The following is a 16,365-nucleotide window of genomic DNA, read 5'->3' on the forward strand; positions in this document are numbered from 1 at the left end:
ACCAAAACTATTGAGTAGAGCTGTTTTGGAAATGTCCATTTCCCCAAGTCTCAGCCTACCCACCCCTCCCACCCCTACACAAAAAGTTTAGGTGAAAGTGGGGGAATGGGAAGCATTCAGCAAAATTTCAGGATTTTGTTAACTGGCTAAAATTTTCAGATTTTTGATTGTTTAAGGGAAATTTCTGTGGGAAATGTCAATTTTCTTTTTGACAAATTAGCTATTTTCCATTAAATTAAATTGAATTAAACTGGGACAGAAAAGTCCCTAGCAGCTATAAGAAAAGGAGGACTTGTGGCACCTTAGAGACTAACCAATTTATTTGAGCATAAACTTTCGTGAGCTACAGCTCACTTCATCGGGTGAATGCAGTGGTAAAAAAAATGCAGCTATGTAGTTGGGTCTATTTTAATATATGTATCATTAGCATGAATGGGAGTTGTCCCCAGAAGTCATGTGTGCTCCATTGAAAAAATAAACTAACATCCTTTGGATTGTATTTAATAGGTTCTGAAGAAATGTTGTATGAGAGGTTTTATTTTTGAAAAATTCTCAGAAATTTGAACCTCACAGTGATAGAAGAAAGGTTAGCGATGGAGTCTGTCATGTTCCCACAAGAATATGCTCACATTAAAGAGATTAACAACTGGCTAACAGATAGGTCTCAAGAATGCTATGGTTAACAGGGAAACATCATAGAATCATAGAATATCAGGGTTGGAAGGGACCTCAGGAGGTCATCTAGTCCAACCCCCTGCTCAAAGCAGGACCAATCCCCAATTAAATCATCCCAGCCAGGGCTTTGTCAAGCCTGACCTTAAAAACTTCTAAGGAAGGAGATTCTACCACCTCCCTAGGTAACGCATTCCAGTGTTTCACCACCCTCCTAGTGAAAAAGTTTTTCCTAATATCCAACCTAAACCTCCCCCACTCCAACTTGAGACCATTACTCCTTGTCCTGTCATCTTCTACCACTGAGAATAGTCTAGAACCATCCTCTTTGGAACCACCTCTCTGGTAGTTGAAAGCAGCTATCAAATCCCCCCTCATTTTTCTCTTCTGCAGACTAAACAATCCCAGTTCCCTCAGCCTCTCCTCATAAGTCATGTGTTCCAGACCCCTAATCATTTTTGCTGCCCTTCGCCGGACTCTCTCCAATTTTTCCACATCCTTCTTGTAGTGGGGGTCCCAAAACTGGACACAGTACTCCAGATGAGGCCTCACCAATGTCAAATAGAGGGGAACGATCACGTCCCTCGATCTGCTCGCTATGCCCCTACTTATACATCCCAAAATGCCATTGGCCTTCTTGGCAACAAGGGCACACTGTTGACTCATATCCAGCTTCTCGTCCACTGTCACCCCTAGATCCTTTTCTGCAGAACTGCTGCCTAGCCATTCGGTCCCTAGTCTGTAGCGGTGCATTGGATTCTTCCGCCCTAAGTGCAGGACCCTGCACTTATCCTTGTTGAACCTCATCAGATTTCTTTTGGCCCAATCCTCCAATGTGTCTAGGGCCCTCTGTATCCTATCCCTACCTGCCACCATATCTACCACTCCTCCTAGTTTAGTATCATCCACAAATTTGCTGAGAGTGCAATCCACACCATCCTCCAGATCATTTATGAAGATATTGAACAAAACCGGCCCCAGGACTGACCCTTGTGGCACTCCACTTGATACCGGCTGCCATCTAGACATGGAGCCATTGATCACTACCCGTTGAGCCCAACAATCTAGCCAACTTTCTACCCACCTTACAGTGCATTCATCCAGCCCATACTTCTTTAACTTGCTGACAAGAATACTGTGGGAGACCATGTCAAAAGCTTTGCTAAAGTCAAGAAACAATACATCCACTGCTTTCCCTTCGTCCACAGAACCAGTAATCTCATCATAGAAGGCGATTAGATTAGTCAGGCATGACCTTCCCTTGGTGAATCCATGCTGACTGTTCCTGTTCACTTTCCGCTCGTGTAAGTGCTTCAGGATTGATTCCTTGAGGACCTGCTCCATGATTTTTCCGGGGACTGAGGTGAGGCTGACTGGCCTGTAGTTCCCAGGATCATCCTTCTTCCCTTTTTTAAAGATGGGCACTACATTAGCCCATCATGAAGTATGTGTGTTTCTACTGGTGTCTCTTAGGGATTGGTTCTTGGCCCTACGCTATTTAATGTTTTATCAATGACCTGGAAAAAATATGGAATTATCAATGATAAAGTTTGCAGATGACCCAAAAGTTGGGGAAAGGGTCAATATTGAAGAGGACAGGTCACTGATTCAGAATGATCTGGATTGCTTGGTAAACTGGCTGCAGGCAAACAATATGCATTTTTATACAGCTAAATATTAATGTATTCATCTAGGAACAAAGAATATAGGTCAAACTTACAGGATGGGGGACTCTAACATGGGAAGCAGTGAGTCTAAAAAAGATTTCAGGGTGTGGTGGATGATGAGCTGAACATGAGCTCCCAGTGTTATGATGTAGCCAAAAGAGCTAATGCAATCATAGGATGCGTAAACAGGGGAATCTCATGTAAGAGCCGACAGGTTATTTTACCTCTGTATTTGACACTGGAGCGACCGCTGCTGGTATACTGTGTCCAGCTCTGGTGCCCAAAGTTTAAGAAGGATGTTGATAAATTGGAGAGGGTTCAGGGAAGAGCCACAAAAATGATTAAAGGGTTAGAAAACATGCCTTATAGTGATTGAGCTCTTTGACAGGTTTCGGAGTAGCAGCCGTGTTAGTTTGTATTTGCAAAAGAAAAGGAGTACTTGTGGCACCTTAGAGACTAACAAATTTATTTGAGCATAAGCTTTCGTGAGCTATAGCTCACTTCATCGGATGCATTCTGTGGAAAATACAGTGGGGAGATTTATATACATAGAGAACATGAAACAATGGGTGTTACCATACACACTGTAACGAGAGTGATCACTTAAGGTGAGCTATGCTCAAATAAGTTTGTTAGTCTCTAAGGTGCCACAAGTACTCCTTTTCTTGAGCTCTTTGAATCTATCTATTTAGCTTAACAAAGAGAATGTTAAGGATTGAATAATTATAGTCTATTATAACCTTCTTGGGGAATGAATATTTAATAACAGGCTCTCGAATCTAACAGAGAACGATATAACAATCCAATGGCTGGAAGTTTAAAGGAAATTCAGACTGGAAAACAGGTATACATTTTTAACAGTAAAAGTAACTAACCATTGGAACAATTTACAAAGGGTCATGGTGGAGTCTCCATCACGGGCAATTTTTAAACCCTGGTTGGATGTTCTAAAAGATCTGCTCTAGGAATTATTTTGGGCAAGTTCTATAACCTGTATTATACAGGAGGTAAGATTAGATGATCACAATGGTCCCTTCTGGCCTTGGAATCTATGAACTTCAGTTAAATAGCTTTGGCTTATTCCAGTTTGTTTCTTACTTTTTGTGAGCTTTGTTGCATGTAAGTTGTGCCTCTGCATGGGGGAAGATACCCTTCAGTCCCCTGACCCTCCAGTTCTTCAGCATTCACAGGAAGACCTGTAACTGAGGGCTAGATCCACAAAGGGATGTTTAGGTGCCTAGAAAAATCACTGAAACACTAATGGGATCCACAAAGCCTGAGTTAGGCACCTAAGCTCCCTATACAGTGCATGGGGAGAGAGAGGCATCTCAGGTCAGATTTTTAAAAAATTATTTAGATGCCTAGTAGGATTTTCAAAGGCATCTAGGCACCTATCACCCCTTGAAATGAATGAGTTTTAGGCATCTAGGTGCTTTTGAAAATTCCACTAGGTGCCTAAATACCTTTAAAAATCTTGCCCCTGAAAACATCCACAAAAGCCAACATGCTAGGTAGGGTGATGCCTGAGCTAACCGCTGCAGAAAGGAGTGTTCACCAAGTTCAGCCCCTAAATTCAGGCTGCAGGGAGGTGCCTGTTTCAGCTTATAATTCACAGCCAGGAACCTTCTCCTGGAGAGGAACAGTTTAGGTGGAGTACAGGAGTTGACGGGAGAGCGCTCGGGGGTTGATTTATTGCATCTATACTAGACGCGATAAATCGATCCCCACTGGATCAATCGCTGCCCGCCAATCCTGTGGGTAGTGTAGACATACCCTAAGTTATTTCTTGTGAGAAGTTAGGTGCCGGCCTAACTCCACACAAAACAACCGTAAGGAGCAGGACCTGCCTTTAGCCCACAGGTTAGTGGACTTACCCAGAATGCATGAGATCTCAGTTCAGTTCTTCACTCCGCCTGAGGAGAAGAGACTTGAAGAGGGATTTCTCAGCTCTCTAGTTAGTGCCATAACCACTAGATTATAGACTGATTCTCACTCTCTGGCCCAATTAAAGAGGAACAGCTTCAACAAGAGATACTGAGAGATTCCTATATCGGAGTACCCTAGTGGTTAGGCCACTTACCTGAGAGGTGGGGAATGCCAGATCAAATCTCTCCTCCGGGGGGTAGGGGGAGATTGAACTAGGATCTTTCAGAGCCTGGGTGAGTGTAATAACCATTGGATTATAAAGGGAGGTCATCCCCTTCTCCATGGATTATATGTGGAGTTAGGCAGCCCCTGAGTATGCCTACTGATCAGGCCCTGCAGACAAGAAAGGCAGAGGAACCCCTCTATTCCCCTGGTTTGGGATCACGCTGGGGTTCAGGCATTTGGATGCCTAGAGTGAGGCAGCAACATGCATGCCCTGATGCAAAAACTGAGGTGCTTACAGAGCTTTTACAGCAAAAGTTTAGGTGTCAAGTGAGTTTAGATATCTGCAGGCTGAGGCACCAGCTGAGTGGGGAGTTTGTGGATCCCAGTGGTGTATAAGACTGAGACTGAGATACCTAAATCCCTTTGTGGATCTGGCCCTAAGAGAACTCATAGGTATCAGCTCAAAGAGTAACTTCTTTACCTTGTTTAGAATTCATGCATTGTTTTTCTCCCTGCTTGTTAAATTGTGAATGTAGGTTTTAAAATTATCTATTAAATTAAGCTGCCTTGTGTACAACTGTGGTATCCTAGTCGTCTCTCCTGTTAAGATGAGGTTTGCTGACCAGTTAATGTCACACTATGGTCCAGTTCAGCATCGTTTTTAGTTTTTTAGTTTTTTTTGTGTTTTTAGTCACCAAACTGCCCTATTTTCTTACATTAGGGCTTCTTTTCAAATACTATTGCAAACAATGGCTTTGTGACTTGGGAACTGGACAGTTCACTGCAGTGAATGGCTGTGCACCACTGAAAAGCCATACTGATGAACACCAACTCTTGTACACAGAGATTAACATTCATCATAAAATTAATCTTTTTTTATCTAAAGATTATGTGTGGCTTGACTTTTTTTTCTCCTCAACTCCCTTGCATCTTAAAATTGAATACAGTATATACACAAGAAAGGCTCAAGATTTGTTATGATCTAGCTGCCAGGCTTTTTCCCTATCACATTACACTTACAGTATTTATTAAGGCTGGGATCGTGTCCATTGTCAGATGATTTTTCAGTATGAAAATTAAAATATCAACTAAGACTAATTAAAGAAAGGAATTACATAGGATAAAGGTCAGGGGAACTTACAATATTCAAACGTAAAAGCAAAACCTAGCTCCAATTTCCTTTTAAAACTAAGTGAATTGTAAATTCCGTTTTTCTTTAAAAAACAAAAAGCTCTACATGTACACATTTTTAGGTGACATTTCAACAGTGGTTCACTCAGGAGACAGGCAGGTCTGTTCTTCAGGCTAAGGCAAGAGAAGATTAAATTAAGAACAAAATGCTTTCGTATGAATTTTCCCTAATGTGAACCATGCAAAAGCAAAGAAGCCAGGTGGAATCTTCTCTTTGTTTTACCATCCTGGATTTTTCAAACTATATGATCTGATGGTCATATATACCCAACCATCCTATAACACTGAAGGAGTCCTAGTTGTTTGAACTTATCGTTGTTTTGAGAGCTACCAACAAATCTATACTGATAAACCGCAGTGATAGGCTTCTTCCACAGGATACACTCATCATCAACCTTTTTGGTGTAACTGCTATTAAATCAAATCTATGCAGGAAGTTGTTCAGAAAACTGAGGCCCCCAAATATGTAACTTGTGGACTTGTCCATAAAAGCAGCAATAGCATCTAAGATGCCCTTTTTCATTAGCTGTTCTAAAATAGTGATTTAAATATTACTGTCTGTTTCAGATGCAGACGCAGCTCCAGCAAAATCATCTGTGTCCCGAAAGACTGAAAAGTCAGCAGAACCAACTGGGACAATTCAGGAACAGAGTCAACAGCCCAATAATGACAAAGATGAGGATGCTAAGTAAGTAATTAGCAGATTGTTGATTTTTCTTCTTGACATCTGATAATAACTTTACACTGCTGTGTCCTATACTTAGGCTTGGCAGAATTTAATTTTAATTTTGATAGATTGAATGTTTCTATAAGCATTTTTTATTTTTATCAATTTCAATTGTCACAATTGCACTAAGGTATGGTTTTAAAGCTTTTTTTTCCTATTTTTATTTATATTTCATAGTTGTGGGAAATTATGGGGGGGAGTCAGCTATTGTTTATTTAATAACAGTAGACATTTAGATTCAAAAGAATTAAAGCTTTATAACATGGATTGTATATTTTAAAATGTGATGTTGACAAAGTAAATAACCTTAAATCAAAATAAACTTTCAAATAACATTTTTGCTCTGTAAATTCCAAATATCAATTGAAAATTTTTGCTGCTTTGTGTGTGTACAGTGAAATTGATGTTTACTATTAAAATCTAATTTTTCCAAGTCTATTATATTACAGTTCTCTATTAGGCCCTCAGATACCATGGTAATGACACAATATAAGAACCTGACTATATTACTATCTCCTGTAATTCTATGACAACCATCAGCATGCCACCACAAATGAAATTTCTCATGTATCATGCACTTTTGATAACTTCACCTGTACTCAGTATGCTAATCTAGCTATTCCCACCCACCTCACCCTCAATTCAAGCACTGATAAGAGCAATTTGTTGTCCTCAGTGAATTACTTTAGACCTCAGTTCCTCCTGTGCCACTGACATATTGGGCAGTCCCCCACTGATTAAAATCACTCCCTAGTCATGGTACTTCTTCCCAGCTGAAACTAGTACATTGAATATCCTCTATCACTGTCTCCCACCAGTTCTTCCTTTGGCCTTCCTCACTTTCTCTTGCCATCCTCAGCTACTCCTTAGCATGTCTCCCATCATTAATATGGAGTATATGACCCAGATGCCTGAGCATTCTCTGTATGATATTTTATAACATGTCCTGCTCTGTGAGCTCCCTTACTCTTACATTTGTTATTCTGTCTTTCCATGACATGTGTAGTATCTTTCTGAGCCATCTGTGATGGGCAGCCTCCAATCTCTTCGTTAGCTACTAGCATTGGCTAGTCTCTGCGCTGTATTGTACTGAGCACACTACAATCAAAGGGTATAATCTGACCTTTAGTTTGGTGTGGAGACCTCTGTTTGACCAGATATTGTTCATCCTTCCAAAAGTGGTGTTTGCTTTTCCTAATTTCATAGGAAAATCTTTAAGCACAGCCACTTTCAAATGTCACCACACTCCCTAGATAGCAGAACTCTGTTAGATTTTCTTTTCCATCCACGTACAGCTTTGCATCTGTTGCCCAACCTCCTACCTTCATAATCTTGGTTCTCTCTGCATTTACTTTCAATCCAGTTTTGCTGCTCTCTGTTCTACCTCTGTAAGCACAGTAATTCCATTCTGCAGCATGCTTATAAAGCAATGTTGTTGGCAAAGTCAGGTCCAGTGACTCATCTCAGCTAATCCATTTTACACTGTCCACAATGTCTTTTGTTGCTCGCTTCATCATCCCATTTATTAGTAATGCAACCAAGCTTGGAGAAAGTTCCAGCTTCAATTTATGTTTTGTTGTCATTTTTAAGTTAAAAATAAATGCAAATCTTGGAAAAGGAGTATGCTTGAACTATAACCATTATGCATATGCTCGCAGAGCCAGATGAAAATTCCTCCTGCTTACATTTACTCATCATACTTTATAACTATCCAGAATACAAAGAAACAGTCATTCCCTGACCTACTATTTATAGAGAAGATTAACTATTTCCTGTTTTTCACCAAGAGAGCTCTTAGTACAACGACCAGGAATAAATGAGCAAAATAGTAATGCACACTCCTCTAGAAAGAATATATATGACACAAATACTCCCACTGGAATAATTGGAAATCTTATAAATAACTTGGCAATTTAAATGTGAATCAACAGGTCAACAATGAAAATCCAGCTAAAGCGCATTCATTGTGCCATTGCTTTGTATGTGATTATAGACCTGCTGTTCCTTTTCGAGTTGTGTCACCATGGTTAACATGCTTGTGAAACAATAAAAGCATATGCTGCTTAATTAACAGGAGAGAAGAGTCAGCCTGTGAAGTAGATTTTTCTTAACTCCTGTAGGTATGCCCTGTTTTGCCCACTATATTTTGTTTTTCATAGAATATCTATTTATTACCCACTAAGAGTCAAAGCATAATAAGGGGATGATTGCACTACTGGCGGATTAGAAGTCATGAGTATGCATGTTGGAATGCCCTGAATGGACATACTGTGGATCAGATGCTACATTTTGTGTATGTAAAGGCTGATGCACACATGACCCCAGACAACCCACACTTCACAAAAGCTGCACTGTTATGGTTATAACAGATTAATAAATGCTTGCATTAGAGACAGTTTAATTTTTTTTTTAATTGTTAGAGCACTGGCAGAGTATTCAATACTATACGAAAATTGTGGGGGACAGAGGATTTTTCCCCTAGTAGCTTGCAGTATAAGGGCTCAGTCCTGCAAACACATATATGAGCAACATAAGTCATGGGCATAATCCCACTGAAGCCAGCAGAACTACTCACAAGTGTAAGCATTTACAGGATTGGGTCATGAGTGTACTGTATCCATCTTCCAATTCATCTGTATTAAATTAGCTTTTTAACTCATGATGCAGCACTTCCTGTCTTTTTTGTGAATCTCTTCTGAAAGAACAAATCAATTTATTATCTTGTTGGATGAGTCACTTAGCTCCTAGCAGTGACAGTATTCACCCCTGGAAATTTCCATGGATGCTGTTTGTCCATTAGCAAGAAAAATGACCTGTTTGGGGCTTTGCATGTCAGCACTCTGATTCTGAAATATAAAAAAATTAATTGTGATGGACACTAATAAAGAGTAGGCAGACATAGCTTCCTTAGTAGGCAGACATAGGCCATCTCCCCTTTTTAGACATAATGCTTAGATGTTACTAAGGAATCTAGGTGCTGTGTAGCTGAATGATGACTCAGTCACTGAAACTTTAATGTCTGTTTCCTAATGATTCAGATAAGGATTCGGTACTAGTCTGACTTGTCCATTAATATATTGTTTCTCACCCCACCTATAACAAAACAATGGGTTATTTCTATGAATAACTTTTTGCTGAGATATGGCAATCTCTTCTTGGGGGCTAAGTATATGCAGTCTCTTCACAGCAGGGACAGTGAGAACAGTCTAGCATTCAGAACCTTATCAGCATTCTAATAGGAGTTAAGTCTTGGAATAACAAGACAATTGCAGCTGTAATGATATTTAAAGATTTCAGTGTGTCTATACACAGTAAAATTTTAAAATGGAATATGCACTATGTACTGAATAAAACCAAATTGCCACATACACACACACACAAACACAGCACAGGTTGCATCTAATCTTTGCTCCTTTTCATATTTTCTATGTAAAAATGTTGCATTTTGGTTTTAGCAATTTTAAATTTGAATTTAGAACTTGTCTTTTTCAATGTGCGACAAGGACCTTAAAATGATTTATAAAAACCACAACCACTGCAGAAAACTTATAATTGGCCGAGCAAAGCAAGGTCTAACACTCAGTGATATTTTTGTTTGTAATGCATTAACTTTGGAATGCTGCATCTGATCTATGCCAAGATTTTAGTGAATGTTCTAGGGACCAATAGGCACAACTGTACTGATTCTGGTGTAAATTGGAACACCAGAAAATTCTGATTCACAGCAAAAATCAGGTCCCCCAGACTGCCTGGTTCTGTAGACAGAGGAATCTCTCTGAGGAGATCAGAGGCAACAGCTTAACTTGCCACATATGGAAATCAGCTGAAGCCTGGATTCCAAAAATAAAAGAATCTTATAGGGAGGGTCTGTAGGGTTGCCCCCCTCATAGGTACAGAAAACCAGGGCGTGGGGAAGGACTGTCTGGGACTCCATGAGAGGGTGGGGCTTGGTGCCGCTCATTCCTTCCACACCCTTCTAACATTTAAAATGGTGACACACCAAGGAGTATGAGGGGAGAGGACTAAAACATCAATGGGCACCCTGTGGTGCTGGAACTAGGGCAGCTGCCACACTCTCTGGCTTGAAATTGTAATAACAAACACCAAATAGATGGTTTTCATCATCAGCACCCCCACTATAAAAATTGTTCCAGCACCCCTGTGGGCCCCTCATACCCAGACCTGGCCCACCTTTCCCTCGTGAAGCCATCGACGGGCCCCACAGCCCCCCACACCCTGAGCCAGGCCCAAGGAGAAGCCCTTTGCCCTCCCTCCAGTAGGGTTGCCTCCTGTCCAGGTTTTTCCAGGACTGTCCTTTTTTTAAGTTGGTGTCCCAGGAAATCACTAAGTCTTCCCAAGACATTAAAAGTCCTGGATTTGCTACCTCCCGTTTCCCTGCCCTCAGCCTGCCTTTCCCTGGGAGTTTCCCCTCCATACAAGGGGCCACCCTTGGTTTGGTCCCAAAAGTTTGTGCCCTGGGGGCCAGAGGAAGCACAGCCTGCCTCGGAGTAGAACATGTGGGGTGCTGCCTGCAGGGGATCTTACGATGGGAGGCCCCTTGTATGGAAGGGAAACCTGGAGGGAAAGGCAGGCTGATGGCAGGGGAATGGATTTAACAAAACCCAGGGCTTTTAGTGTTCTAAGAACACTTAGTAATTTCCTGGGACACAAACTTAGAAAAAATGGATGATCCTGGGAAAATCTGGCCAGGAGCAACTCTTCAGGCTTGTATCATAGAATATCAGGGTTGGAAGGGACTTCAGGAGGTCATCTAGTCCAACCCCCTGCTCAAAGCAGGACCAAAACCAACTAAATCATCCCAGCCAGGGCTTTGTCAAGCCTGACCTTAAAAACTTCTAAGGAAGGAGATTCCACCACCTCCCTAGGTAACGCGTTCCAGTGTTTCACCACCCTCCTAGTGAAAAAGTTTTTCCTAATATCCAACCTAAATCTCCCCCACTGCGACTTGAGACCATTACTCCTTGTTCTGTCATCTGCTACCACTGAGAACAGTCTAGAGCCATCCTCTTTGGAACCCCCTTTCAGGTAGTTGAAAGCAGCTATCAAATCCCCCCTCATTCTTCTTTTCCGCAGACTAAACATCCCCAGTTCCCTCAGCCTCTCCTCATAACTCATGTGTTCCAGTCCCCTAATCATTTTTGTTGCCCTCCGCTGGATGCTTTCCAATTTTTCCACATCCTTCTTGTAGTGTGGGGCCCAAAACTGGACACAGTACTTGTAGAGGGAGAAGTGGGGAGCTGGGGAGGAAGGGTCTCCCTGGGTTGGGGGCAAGAGTGTGGGGAGAGACTGGAGTTGGCCATAGGGAAAAAGCAGGGATCTAAGAGGGGAACTGGATGAGTGGGCATGGAAGCAGGGACCTAGAGTGGAGATGAGGAGGAGAAAGCAGGGCCTCAGGAGGGATGGGGAGGGGCGACCCAGAAACAGGGAAGGAAAAACAGGGACCTGGGGATGGGGGAAATGAGGGGGCACAGAGATGCTGCCATGGGAAGGAGAAAATGCACAATCCTGGTATGAGAGAAGGGAGGCACACAGATATGGGAAAGGGGGTAGAGCCCTGCACAGATACAAAATTTATATCCGCATCCAATCTGCAAACAAGGTCTGCAGATATCCAGAAATATAAAGCAGGTGGCCACAGATTTGCAAGGCTCTAAAAATTGGGTCAGACAGAACCCCTGGCATAGAGGAAATTGGGGAATGGGAGGCCACATATACCCCTGGCATAGTGGGGAGAATTGTAAGGGAGCAGGTCACAGAGGACACACAGAACCCCTGGCCTGAGGGAGTGGGTTGGGAGAGTTGTTGCAGGGACTCTCTGAAATGGAGGGGTATGGGCAGAATGCAAGGAGACCCTGGATAAAGTGTTACTGTATTTCCTTTCTTTCTTGTATACTAAGTTGTTATAGGTTTATTATTTGTCTAATAGGAACACTTAGAAACTCCAGTTAAGGGTCATTGGCCTAGGGGCTACACAGACCAATAAAACAGTCCCTGCCCCAGAAAGCTCACAATCTACATGCTGAACTGTACATGACAGGTGAATGAAAGAGACGTGCAAACAGAACTTTAGAAGCTCTCTTCAGTAGCTTCCTACTATTGTTCATTTATGTCTAGAGAGGGACATGAGCTCATCATGAAATGCCATTTTAAACACACCTTCCATGAATCAGGTTTTGCAAAAATCAAAATGTGTCTAGTAATATTTTACAAAAACCTTGTGCTTAAATCCTGCAAGTTATTCCATGCTGGCAGATCCCTTAGCTCACGTGCAGCCCCATTGACACCAGTGGGGCTCCATGCAGGTGGAGGATCTGACCACGCAGAGCAGATTGCAGGACAGGGGCCTTGGTTTGTCTAATGTAAGGTGTGACAGAACCAGAACCTTGACGGTTTTGATAACATGGAAATTGCTTCCAAACTATCACTGGCTTGCCGAACCAAAACCCAACAGAGCTGGTTTTACAAATGCAAGCCTCACGACTGCTTAGTCCAACTCTAGTTAGTTTCACAACTTTTTGATCAAAGCAACTGATGTCTTTGTGTATGTTGGCAATAGTGGATTTTGTCTATAATGAATTATTTTAATAGGTTATGGAGGCTAGCTAAAACAGAAAACATGGTTTGTTCACAGAAACCCTACTATGCAGAAATGAATGGAAAAGAAATACATGGGAGTGTCATGACAGTTTAATGGTGTTTTTTAAAATCTGTTACATTTAATAAGTGGGTGTGTCTATGGTTATTTAAATCCAGTTAAGGATGTGACTACAGCTGGGGGAGGAAGGGAAAAGGGGAAAAAGTCAGGAAAATATTTATGCAAAAACTCACACAAAATTTGACGCATTTATTTTTCATGTTCTCACCTCCTCAAGAATCTGTCTGAGAAGTTTTAGGGACTGAAAATTATTCACACTGAAACACTCCAAAGCATTAAAAGTTGTTTTTAAATACAGCTGTTATAGTGAACTTTGAAAAAAGATTGAATATCAAGAGCCCTTAAAAACTACATAATCTAGAGGATTTGGCAGAGAACCAAACCAGGAAGCCCTGAGATATAGTCCTAGTAATTTCTCCAAGGACTATATTTAACGTTTAAATTCATATAGCACTTTACAAATATTTCATTGGCCCTCATTAGTGTCTCATTATACATATGGGGAAACTGAGGCACAAAGTTAAGTGACTTTCTGGTGTAGATGAGCCCTTTGATTTTCTCAAATCAGTTAGCTGGTCAGTTGCATGATTGAGAAGTTATGTGGATTGCTTATCAGGAAGAAAATGTGTTTATTTTTTGCAACTCACTTGAGCATAGTTTACAGGGATGTGGAATTTATCAAGAAGAATTCCTGGTTTCCCTTATTCCATTGCTTCCTCCTGAGAGGATTTGATTTTTGTCCCCCACAATCACTAAGACCTAGGTCCACAAAAGGACTTAGATGCCTAAATCCAAAATTTAGGGACTACTGAGATCCTCAAAATCCCTGCTCAGCAGCTGCCTAATCCTGGAGGTGCCTAAATTTTCACTGTTTACATTCTCCAAGTACATAAGTTCTGCCTCTGGGCATGAGCACTGCTGCCTGTATCTCACATCCAAGCCACAGCACAATCCCCAGAGCAGGTGAAGATAGGTAGTGCTCCACCCAGCTCATTTGCAGGGCCCTCCACACAGAACAGCCAGGGGAGAAGGACTCCCTTATAACCTTTAGCCCAGTAGTTAGGCACTCACCTGGGGTGTGGGAGACCCCATTCAATTCCATATTCTGCCTGATGAGGAGCAGGAAACTGAACATGGGTTTTCCTACCACCCAGATGAGTGCCTCAACCACTGCACTACAGAGTCCCTCTCACTCGCGCCCCTGCATATTTAATTATTTATACAAAGCAGAACAACTTCAACAGCAGAGTATCCCAGAGAACAGTGGCTAGGCTGCTCACTTGGAGGTGGGAAACTCATGTCCACATCCCTTCTCCTCATTCAGCAGAAGGGGGAATTGAACTGGAGTGCCCTAACCCCTGAGCTAAAGGTTATAAAGGAGGTCTCTTCCTTCAACTACCAAAGGGGAGTGGGATTTAGGACTCTCCTCTCACCAGCATCTGCTGTTGGCTATCTTAGGAGGCTCCCTGCCTAGCATACTAGATTTTGTGGTTCCCATTCTTGAGTGCCTGTGTCTCTCCATGCATTGTATAGGGACTCTGTGCCTAACCTAGGCTTCCACTCAGTGGCTAGCCACCTAAAAGTTAGATACTGGAATGCCTAACTCTTTTGTGGATCTGGGCCTCTGAGCTGAAAATGACAACTCATTAGTAAAAAGGAGATAGAAAAGTATACCAAACACTGATAGCCAATTGCTGAAATGTAGACTTGCAGATTTAATCAGTACATGATTTATAGATTGCACCCAATCATATGATGGCTTCTCAGCTACTAATACATATTTAGTATTACCTAGGTACATAGACTTTATGAAAACATGTTTACTTAATTATGGGGGATTTGAGGTCTCAAGTGCTTGGTGATGAGATTGGCACCCTCATCTTTAACTGATTGATCAAATCAACTGAAAGTCATTAACATCTGATAGCTGTTCAGTGGTTTAGGTGTAATGAGTTGGTCATTTTAGTCCAGATTCAGATGTTAGATGATTAGGAGGGAATCTTACTTTCTTTAAAAAAAAAATGCTATCTAGCCGTTGTGGTTGAAGAAAAAAAAGAGCTGTAAAATATGATCCGACTGCACTAAATAGACTCCAAAACACAGCAGGCAAAAAGCACCCAAAGTATATTATATTTTAAAGTCTCGTGGTTTTTAAGCAATCATGAGCTTTTGACTCATGATTTGTGACAACTTGGGGTTGCCAATTCTGGATATAAAAGTTGAGGTATCATGAACTAATGAATTCTTGATATACCTAATTCAGCTCTGATGAATACACCTGAAAAGGGGGGTTTAGCTCCAAATTTTCATGTGAATATTGAACTTATTTGTGCCTTGATCAGAATGCAAGAAGCAGCTTTAAACACTGAAAAATTGTGTTTTCACCCAGCTTTACCTTTCCCTGGCTATGTTGGACATCCCAAGCCCAAACCTTCTCCCTCCCACCCCCAACCCTCAAGGTTTGTTTAAAAAACAAAACCAAAAATAAAAAATAAAGAAGATTGGCCTTGTGTCTCTTCCAGCTCCTCTTTGAATCCAAAGGAAGAGAGAACCCTGCTTCCCACCCCTATATCCATAGTTTCCTCGGTATTGAAATGTCTGTAACAATTTTAAAGTCTTCCGTACTCTGTGGCCCCTTCAGTATGGTTTTCTAAAGCCTTGGCTCCCAGCTGTATCTATTGCTCAAGCTGGAAGAGAAACATAGCGTGCCTCCTCCACAAAACCTTTCCTCCTTCTCCTCTGTCTTATCCAACAAACAACAAGGAGCTGTTGCTGTGTTGCATAACCAAGGGGGCTTTCCCGCCTTCCTAACACAGTAGCAGCAGCAGATGATTGTATTTTAAAAAATAATCAAAAATCTAAACCTCGTGTTCACTCCTGTGGGAAGGAATGAGAGAAAAAGCTGACTTGACCAATATTAGTCACCATGTTTATTGTTAACTTTGGGAGGCACTTGTGTGATATCTGCACTATAGTGATGATGTAGTATAAGGAACCTTTAAACTCACCCAGCACTACTAAAGGTACTATTTACCTCACGGTATATGATGAGAAGCCAAAATGGAGACCTTGCCTCCAGCAATCCTAACATATCCCAGTGCAGGGCTTACCAAGTAGCAATGCTCCAGAGCAGGATGGAAAGCCCACACCATGTTGAAATGGTCCCACTCCAGCAGCTCAGCCAGTGAGAGACAGTGATGCATCATGGGAGATGTAATCCAACCATAGGCAAAGGAAAGTCCTCTCATATGTTTTCAGCTCCTGTTCAAATATTTTTCATTTCTGTAGAAGGAAGGAAAAATTACGAACATCTTTCTTAGCACTTATTTTCTCTCTGCATA

At 41.6% G+C, this 16,365-nt stretch overlaps 1 protein-coding gene across 1 annotated transcript in view; it reads left to right on the forward strand.

The window, feature by feature from the left end:
• Nucleotides 1-6,197: 6,197 nt before the first annotated feature.
• The window catches only part of CNGB3 (cyclic nucleotide gated channel subunit beta 3), a 92,759-nt gene continuing 82,591 nt past the window's right edge, over nt 6,198-16,365 (forward strand). Inside the window, exon 1 of the mRNA XM_074943009.1 lies at nt 6,198-6,309. The gene's annotated coding sequence lies outside the window, so the exon portion shown is untranslated. The remainder of the gene's footprint in view (nt 6,310-16,365) is intronic.

The sequence above is a fragment of the Natator depressus genome, chromosome 2, assembly GCF_965152275.1.
Source record: "Natator depressus isolate rNatDep1 chromosome 2, rNatDep2.hap1, whole genome shotgun sequence".
Taxonomy (NCBI): Eukaryota; Metazoa; Chordata; order Testudines; family Cheloniidae; genus Natator; species Natator depressus.